We start from the raw sequence: 13362 nt of genomic DNA on the forward strand, positions 1-13362 counted from the left end.
GAACACAATCTCTCTCTCTGCCTGGACCTGGGTCCTGAAGCCCTGGCAGAGGTGAGCACCCCAAAACTTTTGTCTGTCTTTTAATTCTTTCCCTTCCATTACACAGTCATCCCTTAGGCCCCATCCGGGTGCGGGACTGGACCTCACATTAAGTGTTCTGGAATTCCTGTTCTCAAAGTTATCCACAGTTTGTTTGGCATCATACAGGTGAGTGCCTAGGCGAAGTCAATGATACACAAGTCAGCACCTTTCTCATGTTCTCTGTTTCGAGCCAAGATTCATCTAACATCAGCAATGATACTGACGTCATTGCTGTCAATGTAGTGAAGCATTCTTTGTTAAATAATCTTCAGAAAAAGTTTACTTGCTGTGATATCAGTGAGAGCATTGTAAAATTGAGCATTCTGTTGGATCACCTTTCTTTGGAATGAGTACAAATATAAGTCTCTACTAGTCAATTGGCCAACTAGCTACCTGTCTTCCACATTGCCTAGAAAGCTTCCAGGGCTTCGTCATCTTGTTGAAACATTTCAGATGTATTCCATCAGTTCCTAGATCCCTATTTATGGCTAATGCTTTCAGTACAGCTTTAATTTCTTCTGTCAGTACCATTGGTTCTTGCTCATATGCACCTCCTGAAGTGGTGTTTTTTGGTACAGTGACCCTGTACCATCTTCTTTTTTTTTCTTTTTCTTTTCTGTTTTGGTGAAGGGGGAGGATCCAAACCTTTAAACCTTTTATTTATTTATTTTCTGCGTTGATTTTCACTTTTAAAAAATCATTTTATTGGAGCTCTTACAGCTTTTATAACAATGCATACTTCAATTGTATCAAGCGCATATGTTGCCATCACCATTTTCTGAACATTTTCTTTCTGTTTGAGCCCCTTGGTATCAGCTTCTCTTTTTTCCCTTCTTCCCCAGCCCTCCCACCCTCATGAACCCTTGATACATTATAAATTATTATTATTTTCATATCTTACATCAACTGCTGTCTCCCTTCACCCACATTTCAGTTGTTCTTCCCTTTGGGGGTGGGGGTGGTGGTGTGTGGAAGGGGGTGGTATTTTCTCCCCCTTCTCCCTCCACCTTTGCCCTACCCTCTTGGTATCACTACTCCCATTTCTTTTCCTGAGGGATTTATCTGTCCTGGATTCTGCGTGCTGAGAGCTCTTGTCTGTACCAATCTACATGCTTCAGTGTAGCCAGATTTGTAAGGTAGACCTGGGGTAATGACATTGGGGTGAGGAAGCCTCAAGGAACCAGAGGAATGTTGTGTTTCATCGGTGCTCTACTGCACCCTCGCTGACTCATCCCTTCCCTGTGACCCTTATGTGAGAAGATGCCCAATGTTCTGCAGATGGGTCCAGGTCCCCACTCTGACTTCCCTTGTTCTCAACAAAATGATTGTTTGTTTGGCGTCTTCTGATGCATTTTTCCCTATCCCATCAACACCTCATGATCACACATGCTGGCATGCTTCTTCCATGTGGGATTGTTGCTTCTCTGCTACATGGCCACTTATTTAACTTCAAGCCTTTAAGACCCCAGACACTATATCTTCTAATAGCTGGGCGCCATAAGCTTCCTTCACCACATTTGCTAATGCACTCATTTTGTCTTCAGCACTCATATCTGGAGGGTGAGCATCACAGAATGCCAGGTTAATAGAGCAAAGTGTTCTTGCATTGAGGGAGGACTTGAGTGGAGTCCCAGAGCCCATCCACTCCCTCAATATATTGTCATATACATGTATGTACATAGGCCAACACCTCTATTTTTATGAATTCATATATTTATATATGTACCCAACTATGTTTCTGCCTCTAGATATTTCCTCTGTTTCCTTTTACCTTCCTTTGCCCCAATCGCACACACACACAGTCTCTCAGTAATTGCTTTCTGCTAAATTACTGTTGCTCCAACACCACCAGGGTCCCTACACTGTCCCCGCCCCCGCCACCTGCAATTGATTTTAATTCCTTAATTGTTTCCCTGTCCATGGCATTGTTTGCCCACCACTCCTTTCCCCCAACCTCCTCCTCCCGCCAAGTTCCCTTAGAACCACTGGTCCCATTGCTTTCTCCTTGGGCTTGCTTCTCATGCCTATCTTATATAGGCAGAGAAAACAGCAAGAATGAAGACAAAACAAAAAGAAAACGAGAGATCGAAGGGGGGAAAGAAAAATAGAAAAAAATCCATACATAATTCCAAGTCTGTCCACTGACCTTTATGATTATCACCACAGCAGTCTTGGGGAGCTCCCGGTACTGCCCCTCCTAGCCTGAAGTTTATTTTGGGGGTTCCTCGGGGGGTTCATAGCTTTGCTCCCATTTATGATCTGTTATCTGCTCCCTTACTGGTTCACCCCAGTGTGACGGCATCAGAGCGGACTCACTCCCCACAGTGTGTCCCCATATTATTCTCTGTAGTGGTATGCTCCAGCGAGGGGACATTGTCTCAAGCTATTGTCAGCCCTACAGTCCTCTCTGTGCCTTAGCAGCTCCCAGCAGGGACATCGTCCACAGGGCTTGGTGTTCCAGAATGAGTTCTAGTCCCTCCCTCTCTCTCTCTTTCCTTCTTAGTTTGCTCCCATGTGGGCAAGTCAGGCTGGCCCCTCTCCTCTCACAGTTGTCCTCTGTGGCATATTCTTCCAGGGAGCGAGTCAGTATATCTCAATTTGGGGCCGGCCCACAGTCCTCTCTGGCCATGAGTTGCTCCATATGGTTAGGTTGCCCTCCAGGCTTGATGCGCCTTGGAGAACTCAGCACTCTCACTCCCTTTCCTATGGAGACATAAGCAGTACCCTCCCCCTGGGCTGGTTAGTGCCCTGCTCCCCCTGTGCCATCATTTCTCTCTTTTATTTTTCTTTCCCCCCTTTTCCCCTTCTTTATGTTGGAGTGACATGTACTCCTTGGGTTTGGTCTTTTCCCTGCTTGATTACCTGTACCTCAACCTGTATAGTATAAATTAATAAATTAAGTGACTTTTTTCTATACCCACTATGTTGCTAGAACTTACCTCAGTGGACTCATGCTGTACTTATCCTTTTGTGATTGGCTAACTTTGCTTAGCATAATTTTCTCCAACCTTTCCCATGAGAGTATGTGCTTAATGTGATCATCAGTGCTTTTTAGGGATGCGTAGTACTCCATTGTGTGTATATGCCAGAGTTTTCATTCTTTATTTTTGCCCCTCCCTCCTCCACTTCCCCTCCCTTGATAATTTATAAATTATTATTATTTCATCATGTCTTATACTGTCCAATGTCTCCCTTCAACCATTGTTCTATTGTCTGTCCCCAGGGAGGGGGTTTTATGTAGATCATTGTGATCGGTTCCCTCTTTCTTCCCCAACTTCCCCTTACCCTCCTGGTATCACTACTCTCACTATTGGTCCTGAAGAGTGTATCTGTCCTGGGTTCTCTGTGTTTCCAGCTCTTTTCTGTACCAGTGTACATCCTCTGGTCTAACTGGATTTATAAGGTAGAATTGGGATCATGATAGTTGGGGGTAGGAAGCATTAAAGAACTAGAGGAAAGTTGTATGTTTCATCGGTGCTATACTCCACTCTGAATGGTTCATCTCCTCCCCATAACCCTTCTGTAAAGGATGTCCAGTTGCCTACAGATGGGCTTTGGGTCTCCACTCCACTCTCCCCCTCATTCACAGTATGATTTTTTTGTTCTTGATGTCTGATACCGGATACTATCGACACCTCATGATCACACAGGCTGCTGTGCTTCTTCCATGTGGGCTTTGTTGCTTCTATGATAGATGGAAGCTTGTTTATTTTCAAGTCTTTAAGACCCCAGGTGCTTATCTTCGGGTAACCGGGCACCATCAGCTTTCTTCACCACATTTACTTAAGTATCCGCTTTGTCTTCAGCGATCATGTCAGGAAGGTGAGCATCATGGAATGCCAGTTTATTAGAACAAAGTATTCTTTCATTGAGGGAGTACTTGAGTGGAGGCCCAATGTCCATCTGCTACCTTAATACTAAACCTATAAATACATGCACATAAATGTATTTCCCCATCATCATATATACATATATTTACATATGTACATGCCTTTTTTAGACCTCTATACATGCCCTTTACCTTCTAGTTATTTCCTCTATTTCCTTTTACTTTCCTTTTATCCCTCTCTCATGTTCAGCCTTCTATTGGGTTTCAGTAATTCCTCTCAGTTACATTGGCCTTGATCAAGCCCTACCAGACCTCCTACACCCTCCTTGCCACTGATTTTGGATCACTTGTTGTTCCCTTGTCCCTGGGTTTGCTAACACTCACTTCCTTTCCCCTGCCTCCCACTCTCCCATGTCCCCCTGGAATCATCGGGCCTGTTGTTTTCTCCTCCAGATTGTTCATGCCACCTATCTTATCTAGTTAGACCTGCTGAGATAATAATATGCACAAAAAACAAGACAGAGCAAAACAAAGCAACAAAAGAAAACAAAACAACAACAACTAACCAAAGACAGACAGAAAGAAAAGCCTGTAAATAGCTCAAGGTCTGTTTGTTGACCTTTAGGAGTGTTTTCTGCTTGAATCTGATGGGGTGTCATGGTCTGGCCCCAAAGTCTATTTTTGGTATTCCCTGGGGACTTCGTTGCTCTGCTCCCCTTGCTGTTCTGTTGCGTACCCTTAGTGTTTTGCCTCAGTGTGGTGGGGTCAGATTGGGAGCAATTCCTGCACTGTCTCCAGTGTTGCCCCCCATAGCACTACTGTGCCAGAGTTTTCTAATCCACTCATCCATCAATGGAAATTTAGGTTGTTTCCAATTCTTTGCGATTGTGAATTGCACTGCAATAAATATTGGAGCACAGATGACTGGTCGTGGTCTATTTCTTACCTCTTCTGAGTATATGCCCAGTAGAGGGATTGCTGTGTTGGTTGTAAGGTTACTCAGTTTCCATCTGCTTTAAATATCGCCAGATTGCTTTCCACAGTGACTGTAAGATCATCACCAGTGGAGGAAATTTCTTGTTTTGCCACATCCCCTCCAACACGTGTTGCTCTCTGATTTTCTGATTTGGGTAACCTCAAGGGTGTTAGGTGGTATCCCATAGGTGTCTTAATTTGCATTTCTCTATTGGCTAGTGATTGGGAGCATTTTCTCATATACTTATTGGCTACTTGGGTATCCTCCCTAGTGAAATTTCTATTCAGGTCTTTTGCCCATTTCCTCAGGGGATTAACTGTTTTCATCTTTATGCAGGCCAGGAAGTTATTGTAGGTTTTAGTAATAACCCCTTTGTCTGTTGTGTCATTGCTAAAAAGTCTTCTCCCATTCTGTGGGCTCTCTTATTACTCTTGGTGAATTCTTTCAACTTGCACAGTGTTTTATCCTTAGTATAACCCACTCGTTGATTTCAGCTTCTTCTGTGTGTGTGTGTGTGTGTGTGTGTGTGTGTGTGTCCTTCCCTATTTCAGTTAGCCTGTGTGCTACCTATGTATGCACCAAGGTTCTTGGGTTTTTATCAATTCCCTCATTAATGGCCCTAATAGATAAGGGTTTTACCTCGAGGTCTGTGATTCACCTTGAGTTTGTTCTTGTGCATGGGGGGAGGTAAGGATCTTGCTTCATTTTTCTAAAGGATCGTTATCCATTTTTTTTTTCAGCACCACTTGTTGAAGAGGGCATCTACATCCCACTTGATATTTGGGGGGCCCTTATCAAAGATCAGTTGTCCGCATGCTGATGGTTTTATTTCTGGATTTTATATTTTTCCCATTGGTCTGAGTATCTGTCATTATTCCAGTACTTTGCTGTTTTAACCACTGTGACTCTGAGTAGGTGTTAAAGTCAGATAAAGCAAATCCTCCGAATTTGTCCTCTTAGAGGAGCTCTCTGCTAATTCTGGGCTTCTTCCCTGTCCATATGAAATTGGTGTCAGGTTTCTCAATTCTTTGAAGGATGTTAATAATTGTCTCAGAATAGCGTTAAACTTATATAGTGTCTTGGGTAAGATTGACATCGACTATATTGAGTCTTCCAGTCCATAAGCATGGGATATTCTTACATTTGTGGAGGTCACTTTTGGTTTCCTGAAGTAGGTTTCTGTAGTTTTGCTTGTATAAATCTTTTGGGTTTTTTGGGTTAGGTATATCCCCAAATATCTCAATTTGTGCTTGGCTATGGTTGTAAAGGGTACTGCCTTTTTTATTTCCTCTTCTGTGGTCTTGTCTGATGTATATAGCAAACCAATAGACTTCTGTTTGTTGTTATTATATCCCACCACTCTTCTTTATGCTGTTATCACTGCCAGCACCCCTGTGTGGAACTTTGGGGGTTTTCAATGTATAGAATCAGATTGTCTGCAACTAACAATAGTTTCATCTTTTCCTCTCCCAGATGGTTACCTTTAATGTCCTTCCACTGCTTTATGCTGTTAGCTTGAACCTCCAGTCAGAATGTTCAATAGAAGTGGGGACAAGGGACATCCTTGTCTCTTCTCCTTTTTCAGTGGAATGGCTTTCATCGTTTTTCCATTGACAATAATGTTGTCTGTTTGGCTTTCCTAATAGCTTGTATCATCTTGAGGAAATTTCCTTCCATTCCTATCTTCTGTGTGTCTTAATTAGGACTGGGTGTTGGATGTTGACAAATGTGTTTCTGCATCTGTTGATATAATCGTGTGGTTCTTATCCTTTTCCTTGTCATTATTATGGATAATGTTGATGGAGATTTGGATGTTCCCATTTTCTTTTGATGCTTCCTGTATCACTCAATATTTTGACCAAAGGGCAGCGCAAGAAGACAAAGGCAAATATTATAATGAAATGTGCAAAGACCTCGAATTTTAAAATCAAAAGGGAAGAACATATCAGCATATCTTAAACTAGAAACGACTGAAGAAAAGTTTCAAGCTTTGAGTCAAAATTTTGAAAGGTTCTATGGAGAGAAAACAGTATAGTCTATATCAACAGTTTATGCTTTCTAGCAGGAGTTGGCAAGCTACAAACCCACCTTCTTTATGTAAGTAAAAATTCTTAGAGCCTGGCTACACCAATTCTCCCCTTCTTTATGATATGTGGTGGCTTTCCCCCCTACAACCTCAAAGTTAGTGTTCCAATAGTGACTATGGCCTGCGGAGCTGAAAATCTTTAGTATTTGATCTTTTGCAGACAGTTTGCTGGACTCTTCTTTATGGAACATTGCTTTAGAATTATGACACAATGCACTAAAGGACAGTACATTTCCTCCAGGAATTTTCCTGTAGAAAGAGCAATCAATAAGGAGCATTGGTGACTGGTCAAACACTCACTTGTTGGCCAAAAAGCCAGCAGTTCAAACCCATCTAACAGAGCTGAAGGGCCATCTTTGTTTCCACAAAGATTAGAGCCTAGAAAATCCTCTGGGGACATTCTATTCTTCCACATGGGGTGATATGAGTTGGAAGTTCCCAACAACAATAGAGACATCACTAGCCTGCTGGACTCACTTTCATGTCATTGAATAGGTTAAAGGAAAATTCACTCAGCCTTACTCAGAGTATAGGAAATGGAATGATTCTACTCTCTCATGTCTTGAAGAAACTTTCTCAAGTAGAAATAGCTGTATCAATGATGAAGAACAAGCAGAAGGGAAAGCTCCACTCCCCAGATTCCCCAGCCCACCCCCAGCCCTGGGTCTATGCATGTGTGAATTTCTACAGGCCCCAGCAACTTCTAGTTCTCAGCTTGCTGCATATTTCTCTTGTCTGCCTCTACTTCCTAAGCTATACTATTGATCCTAGCTCCTAAAAATATCTAATCCTCTCAACAGCATCTAAGAGAAAATGCCTGGAGTCAAAGAATTCTCCTCTCCTCTCACCTTGATACCTTTGAAGAAGGCTGAATCCCTGTGTACAAGTTAAGCCTCATTGGAATCCTTTAATTTCCACAGAAGAGACCAAAATTACCCGAACATGAGCCATGTTTTGAGGCAGCTCTACTAATGCACCAAGACAGCTACAAAGTAGCTTGTTTCAAAACTAAATTAATGTTAGCCCCAAGGCCAGCTGATGCTTGAAAGTATTCTATTCCAAAATAAGACTGTGTCCGCAAGATTATCCCTGCTCCTATTTTAAGATTTGAATCTAATAAACAGAACAGGCTGCACTACCATCATTTGGTTACCCCCTTGTTCCCACTTGTTTGTATCTATTTTTCTGTGTTATTTTTTTTGGCTGTGCTTTTAGCCAGGAGAGAGTCTGAGAGCAGGCAAGTACAGACTCAAGAAGGAGAGATGGCTTAAACTTATTCTCACAGGGGCAAGACCAAAACAACCTCAAGAGCACTCAAACTGATGGGCTAATTGATAACTATTAGCAACTTTTAAAAAACAGCAGCTTTAAAGGCATCTAGTCATGATGTTCATAGATAGAAGAAATCATCAGTTAAAAGGCCATATCTTTATAATTTTCAGATCAAAAGAACTGTAGAGATTGGCATTTAGGTATTAAATGAATTGGCCATGACCCAAGTTATCCCCTTGCCATAGGTTAGCCCTGGATATATCAATTACTTGGAAAATTAAAGGAATGGGTTGATTACAGAAGGTACCTTCCATGTGTCCTAATTTAACTCTTTGCAGAAACTAACACACATAAGGGTGATTTAAGACAGCTACCCAAGAAGAAAAATGGGAGTAGGTATACCATGAGGGTAGGAGGAAGGTGAGGGGACAAGGCGGAGAAGAGGGGAACAGATCACAATGATCAATGTATAAACCCCTGAGGGGGACGAACACATAAACATGGGTGAAGGGAGAGAGCAGATGGTGGAAGGTATGAAAATAAAAATAATTTATAATTTATCAAGAGGTCACAGGAGATGGTGGAGGAGGAAGGGGGAAAAAGGAGCTGATATCAAGGGTTCAAGTAGAAAGAAAATATGGTGTATTGAAAATGATGATGGCAACATATGTAAAAATATGCTTTATACAATTGATATATGGATTGTTATAAGTCCTGCCAGAGCCCCCAATAATATTATAATATATATCATTTATATCATTAGCTGTCTTTATTTTAAAGCTAGAATATATATACATATATATGCTGGAAATCTTTTGATATGTTATTTTAAATTGTCCTATTATTTAGTGCTAATATATAAGTGGATTGCTTTGAAATGCAGAAATGTATTTTCTCCTAATTGATGAAACTAGAAGTGTAAATTAAGGATAAGAACCAATATTAGAAGGCTCTGTTGATTTTGGGGAAAGTCCTTGTCCTTTCAGATTGTATTCTTCGCTCCTTACAGATCTCCGTGGGATATGGCATCAATCACCCCCAACTCTACTTCTCTCGTTTGCTAGTTAAATCTCTTTTATTTTCACAAGTTGTTGCAGAGAAGGCCCTTTTGCAAATTGGATTACAACAACAGACGCATTTTTGTGAAGTGCTACCCCACGGGTTCCCACTCATAGCACCCTGTCGACACTAGAACAAAATACTTCTCAGAGCTTATAACCATTACTATCTTTGAATCTATTGTTACAGCCACTGTGTCGGTCCATCTCATTGCAGGGCTTCCTCTTTTTCACTGACCCTCTGCTTTACCAAGCGTGACAGCCTTCTTCAAGAACTCGTCCCTCTTGACAACTTGTCCAAAGTACTTGGGAAAAATTTGGCCAGCATCACTTCTAAGGAACATGCTGGGCGTACTCCTGCCAAGACAAGCTTGCTCATTTTTCTGGAACTCTGTGGTATATGCAGTCCTCAAGGTAACATCCTTGCTTCGTAACACTTTAAAGAAGTTTTGCAGCAAAAAAATGTCCTATACAATATGTTGTTTTACTTCTTGACTGCTGCTTCCATGGGGGGATGCATGCAGATCTAAGTAAAATGAAATGCTTGACAATTTCAATCTTTTCTCCATTTATCATGCTGTTTGCTTATCACATGTAAAGACCTTGTTTTCTTCATGGTGAAGTGCTATCTATACCGAAGGCTATAGTCTGTTTTTCAACTTGAGACTCACCAAGCGTGTTCTTACTTTTTGCATTTCTTTCTCACGGTCTTTGTACATTTTATTATGATAATTTACTTTGTCTTCTTGATTCATCCTTTGATACTGTCTGTTCCTTTTTTTTTTCTTCATTTCTTCCTTTCACTTTAGCTATTCTACTTTCAAAAGCAAGCGTCAGTCTTTTCTGACATGATGTCACCCCAAAACTTGTTGGGTCTTGGTCATTATTGGTCAATGTGTCAAATTTATATTTGAGATTGTGTCTAAATTCAGGTGACGTACACTCAAGGTCATATTTTGGTTCTTTTTTTTTTTTCTTTTACATTTTATTATGGACTCATACAACTCTTACCACAATCCATACATATACATACATCAATTGTATAAAGCACATCCATACATTCCCTGCCCCAATCGTTCTCAAGGCATTTGCTCTCCACTTAAGCCCCTTGCATCAGGTCCTCTTTTTTTTCCCCTCCTCCCTCCCCATTCCCCCCTCCCTCATATGCCCTTGGTAATTTATACATCGTTGTTTTGTCATATCTTGCCCTATCCGGAGTCTCCCTTCCCCCCTTCTCTGCTGTCGCTCTCCCAGGGAAGAGGTCACATGTGGATCCTTATAATCAGTTCCCCCTTTCCAACCCACTCACCCTCCACTCTCCCAGCATCGCCCCTCACACCCTTGGTCCTGAAGGTATCATCCACCCTGGATTCCCTGTACCTCCAACCCTCATATGCACCAGTGTACAGCCTCTGTCCTATCCAGCCCTGCAAGGTAGAATTCGGATCATGGTAGTTGGGGGGAGGAAGCATCCAGGATCCGGGGGAAAGCTGTGTTCTTCATCGATACTACCTCACACCCTAATTAACCCATCTCCTCTCCTAAACCCCTCTATGAGGGGATCTCCATTGGTCGACACTTGGGCCTTGGGCATATTTTGGTTCTTGTGGTCTTCTTTTAATTCTATTAAATGTCATCTTGAACTCGCATGTGAGCAATTGATGGCCTGTGCAGACTCATGATTTAGACTGTCTCTATAGTCTCTTGATTTATTCCTCTAATCTCGCAAGGTCTACAGTATTGTTGCCGTTTATGTTGGTATATTCACAGATGTGGGGGTTACTACTTACCATTTATACTTTGAGAAGGCATAATTTGATCCATCTGTGCGTGTGCTCACATGAGCACACATGCACTGTGTGCGTGTCGGTGTCCTGAAGAGCTCAAATCATAGGAACACCGGGGTTTAAGATGGCTATTCTTGTGGAGATTACTCAGCAGCATTGAACTTGCCGACAGGCACTTGTAAGATGCCACATAGAGTTGGAACACCAGAATTGGGGGCCTCTCAGGCTCTAGGCCTGGGCTGGCAAATTCCAGCTCTTGAGTCATAAATAGCTCTTTCAGTAAGTACATGTGGCTCTGAAGTAAAAATGAAAAAAAATGTTGAAGGTTATTATTCAAATAATCATGATATAATTTGTTTGTAACAATATACTATGGCTCTCAAATAATTTTTAAATTGTTGTGAGGTACAAAATTGTCCCTTCCATCTCAAATGCTTGTTGACCCCTGCTCCAGGCAGACTGAGGGCCCGAACAGTGGTGTGGTTTTCCTTGAATTTCAAACTGACTGGTATTTCTCAAATTCCCTTAGTTCTGAATGACTAATGAAAAAGCTGGTGATTAAATGTCATCTGTTTACACTAATTAAAAATAATTTTCTGGGAGCTACTAATTGCTTAGTATAATGACTTTGTTGTGGCATTACTATAATTTTACGATGGAAATAAGGATTATATCAATTTCCTTTACCTCACAGGGTTCAGAATGGAAAATCCTGTTTGTGGAAGCACATTTTAAATAAAATTAAACTTTTAAAATATCACTGGTCTCCATTACGTGAAGTATTTCATCAGGACATACCACTCAGCAAAATTTGTTGTTCTGAAATGCAAATGAACGCTTACAAATTGTGTTCAATAACAAAGGCATTCCTGTAACCAAAAAATATGGATCCAGACCTTTTATCTGTGGTACTTTGCTCAGCACTGTGCATAAATAACTAAAACCAAAATGTCACTGCCCTAGAAATAAATCCACTCAGGGGTTAAATAAATATATTATAGAACAGCTATAAAAAATGGAAGCTTGTTCATTTCACAGTGTGTTTTTAAAATAATGCTTCTAATAGATAAAATATCATTACTTTTTTTTTTAATCTGGTTACAGAACTATTTGCACCCCAGGAGCTCCAATTGCTAACTCTGTGTGGATTCTAAAAGTGGATTGCATCTGTGAGTGTTTTGAGTTTTTCCTGACAAAATACAGTTTCCCCCCACCCCTTTAGTCTGGAACAATTCATTGCCCCATTTCACTTCCACCTTCTCCACAAAAACTTTAATTTCCATCACCCTCATGAAAATTAATATGTACTCAAAATTGTATCATTCCATTTCTTCTTACAGTGAATGCTAAAAAAATACTTCAGGGTTCAATGACAGTTAAAAAATATGGGGAGCTTTTCCGCTCGCCCGTTCCACCTAGAGGAGGGCCATAGGCAACCATGGCGCCAAGCCGGAATGGCATGATCCTGAAGCCCCACTTCCACAAGGACTGGCAGCGGCGTGTGTCCACGTGGTTCAACCAGACCGCGCGGAAGATACGCAGGCGCAAGGCACGACAAGCTAAAGCCCGCGGCATCGTGCGCTGCCCCACGGTGCGCTATCACACCCAAGTCCGTGCAGGCCGAGGCTTCAGCCTGGAATCGCTGAGGGTGGCCGGCATCCACAAGAAGGTGGCCCGCACCATCGGCATCCGTAGACCCCAGGAGGCGGAACAAGTCAAGGGAGTCCTTGTAGGCCAATGTGCAGCGGCTGAAGGAGTACCGCTCCAAGCTCATCCTCTTCCCCAGGAAGCCCTCGGCCCCCAAGAAGGGAGACCACTCTGCGGAGGAACTCAAACTAGCCACGCAGCTTACTGGACCTGTGATGCCCATCCGAAACGTCTACAAGAAGGAGAAAGCCCGGGTTATCACGCAAGAAGAGAAGGACTTCAAGGCCTTCGCCAGTCTCTGCCAACGCCCGGCTCTTTGGTATCCGAGCGAAAAGGGCCAAGATGATGAAATATGAATCAATTTGAAAATACCATAAATCATAGATATTACAGCTTCAAGCCCAATATTAGTTCCTTGGACAGCTAGAAAAGATGAAACCTACACACAACCCAGTGCTAAGTCCTGACTCGCGGGGCTGTTTGTACAGCTTTGCTTCCATTTGCAGAGGCCTGTGTGAAACACTCTTCCTGGCAAGGAAAGCACCTGCCTACTTCAAGGAAAGAACATACCAAAGCTTTGGCTACTTTGCATCACTACCAGTAGGAGGCTTCATGGTGGGCCTGGT

At 42.1% G+C, this 13362-nt stretch overlaps 1 pseudogene; it reads left to right on the forward strand.

Annotated features, from left to right (window-relative positions):
• Window positions 1-12527: 12527 nt before the first annotated feature.
• LOC142439394 (large ribosomal subunit protein eL13 pseudogene) lies at window positions 12528-13102 on the forward strand (annotated as a pseudogene).
• The last annotated feature ends 260 nt before the right edge of the window (window positions 13103-13362 follow it).

Source organism: Tenrec ecaudatus, chromosome 1 (genome assembly GCF_050624435.1).
Source record: "Tenrec ecaudatus isolate mTenEca1 chromosome 1, mTenEca1.hap1, whole genome shotgun sequence".
Taxonomy (NCBI): Eukaryota; Metazoa; Chordata; class Mammalia; order Afrosoricida; family Tenrecidae; genus Tenrec; species Tenrec ecaudatus.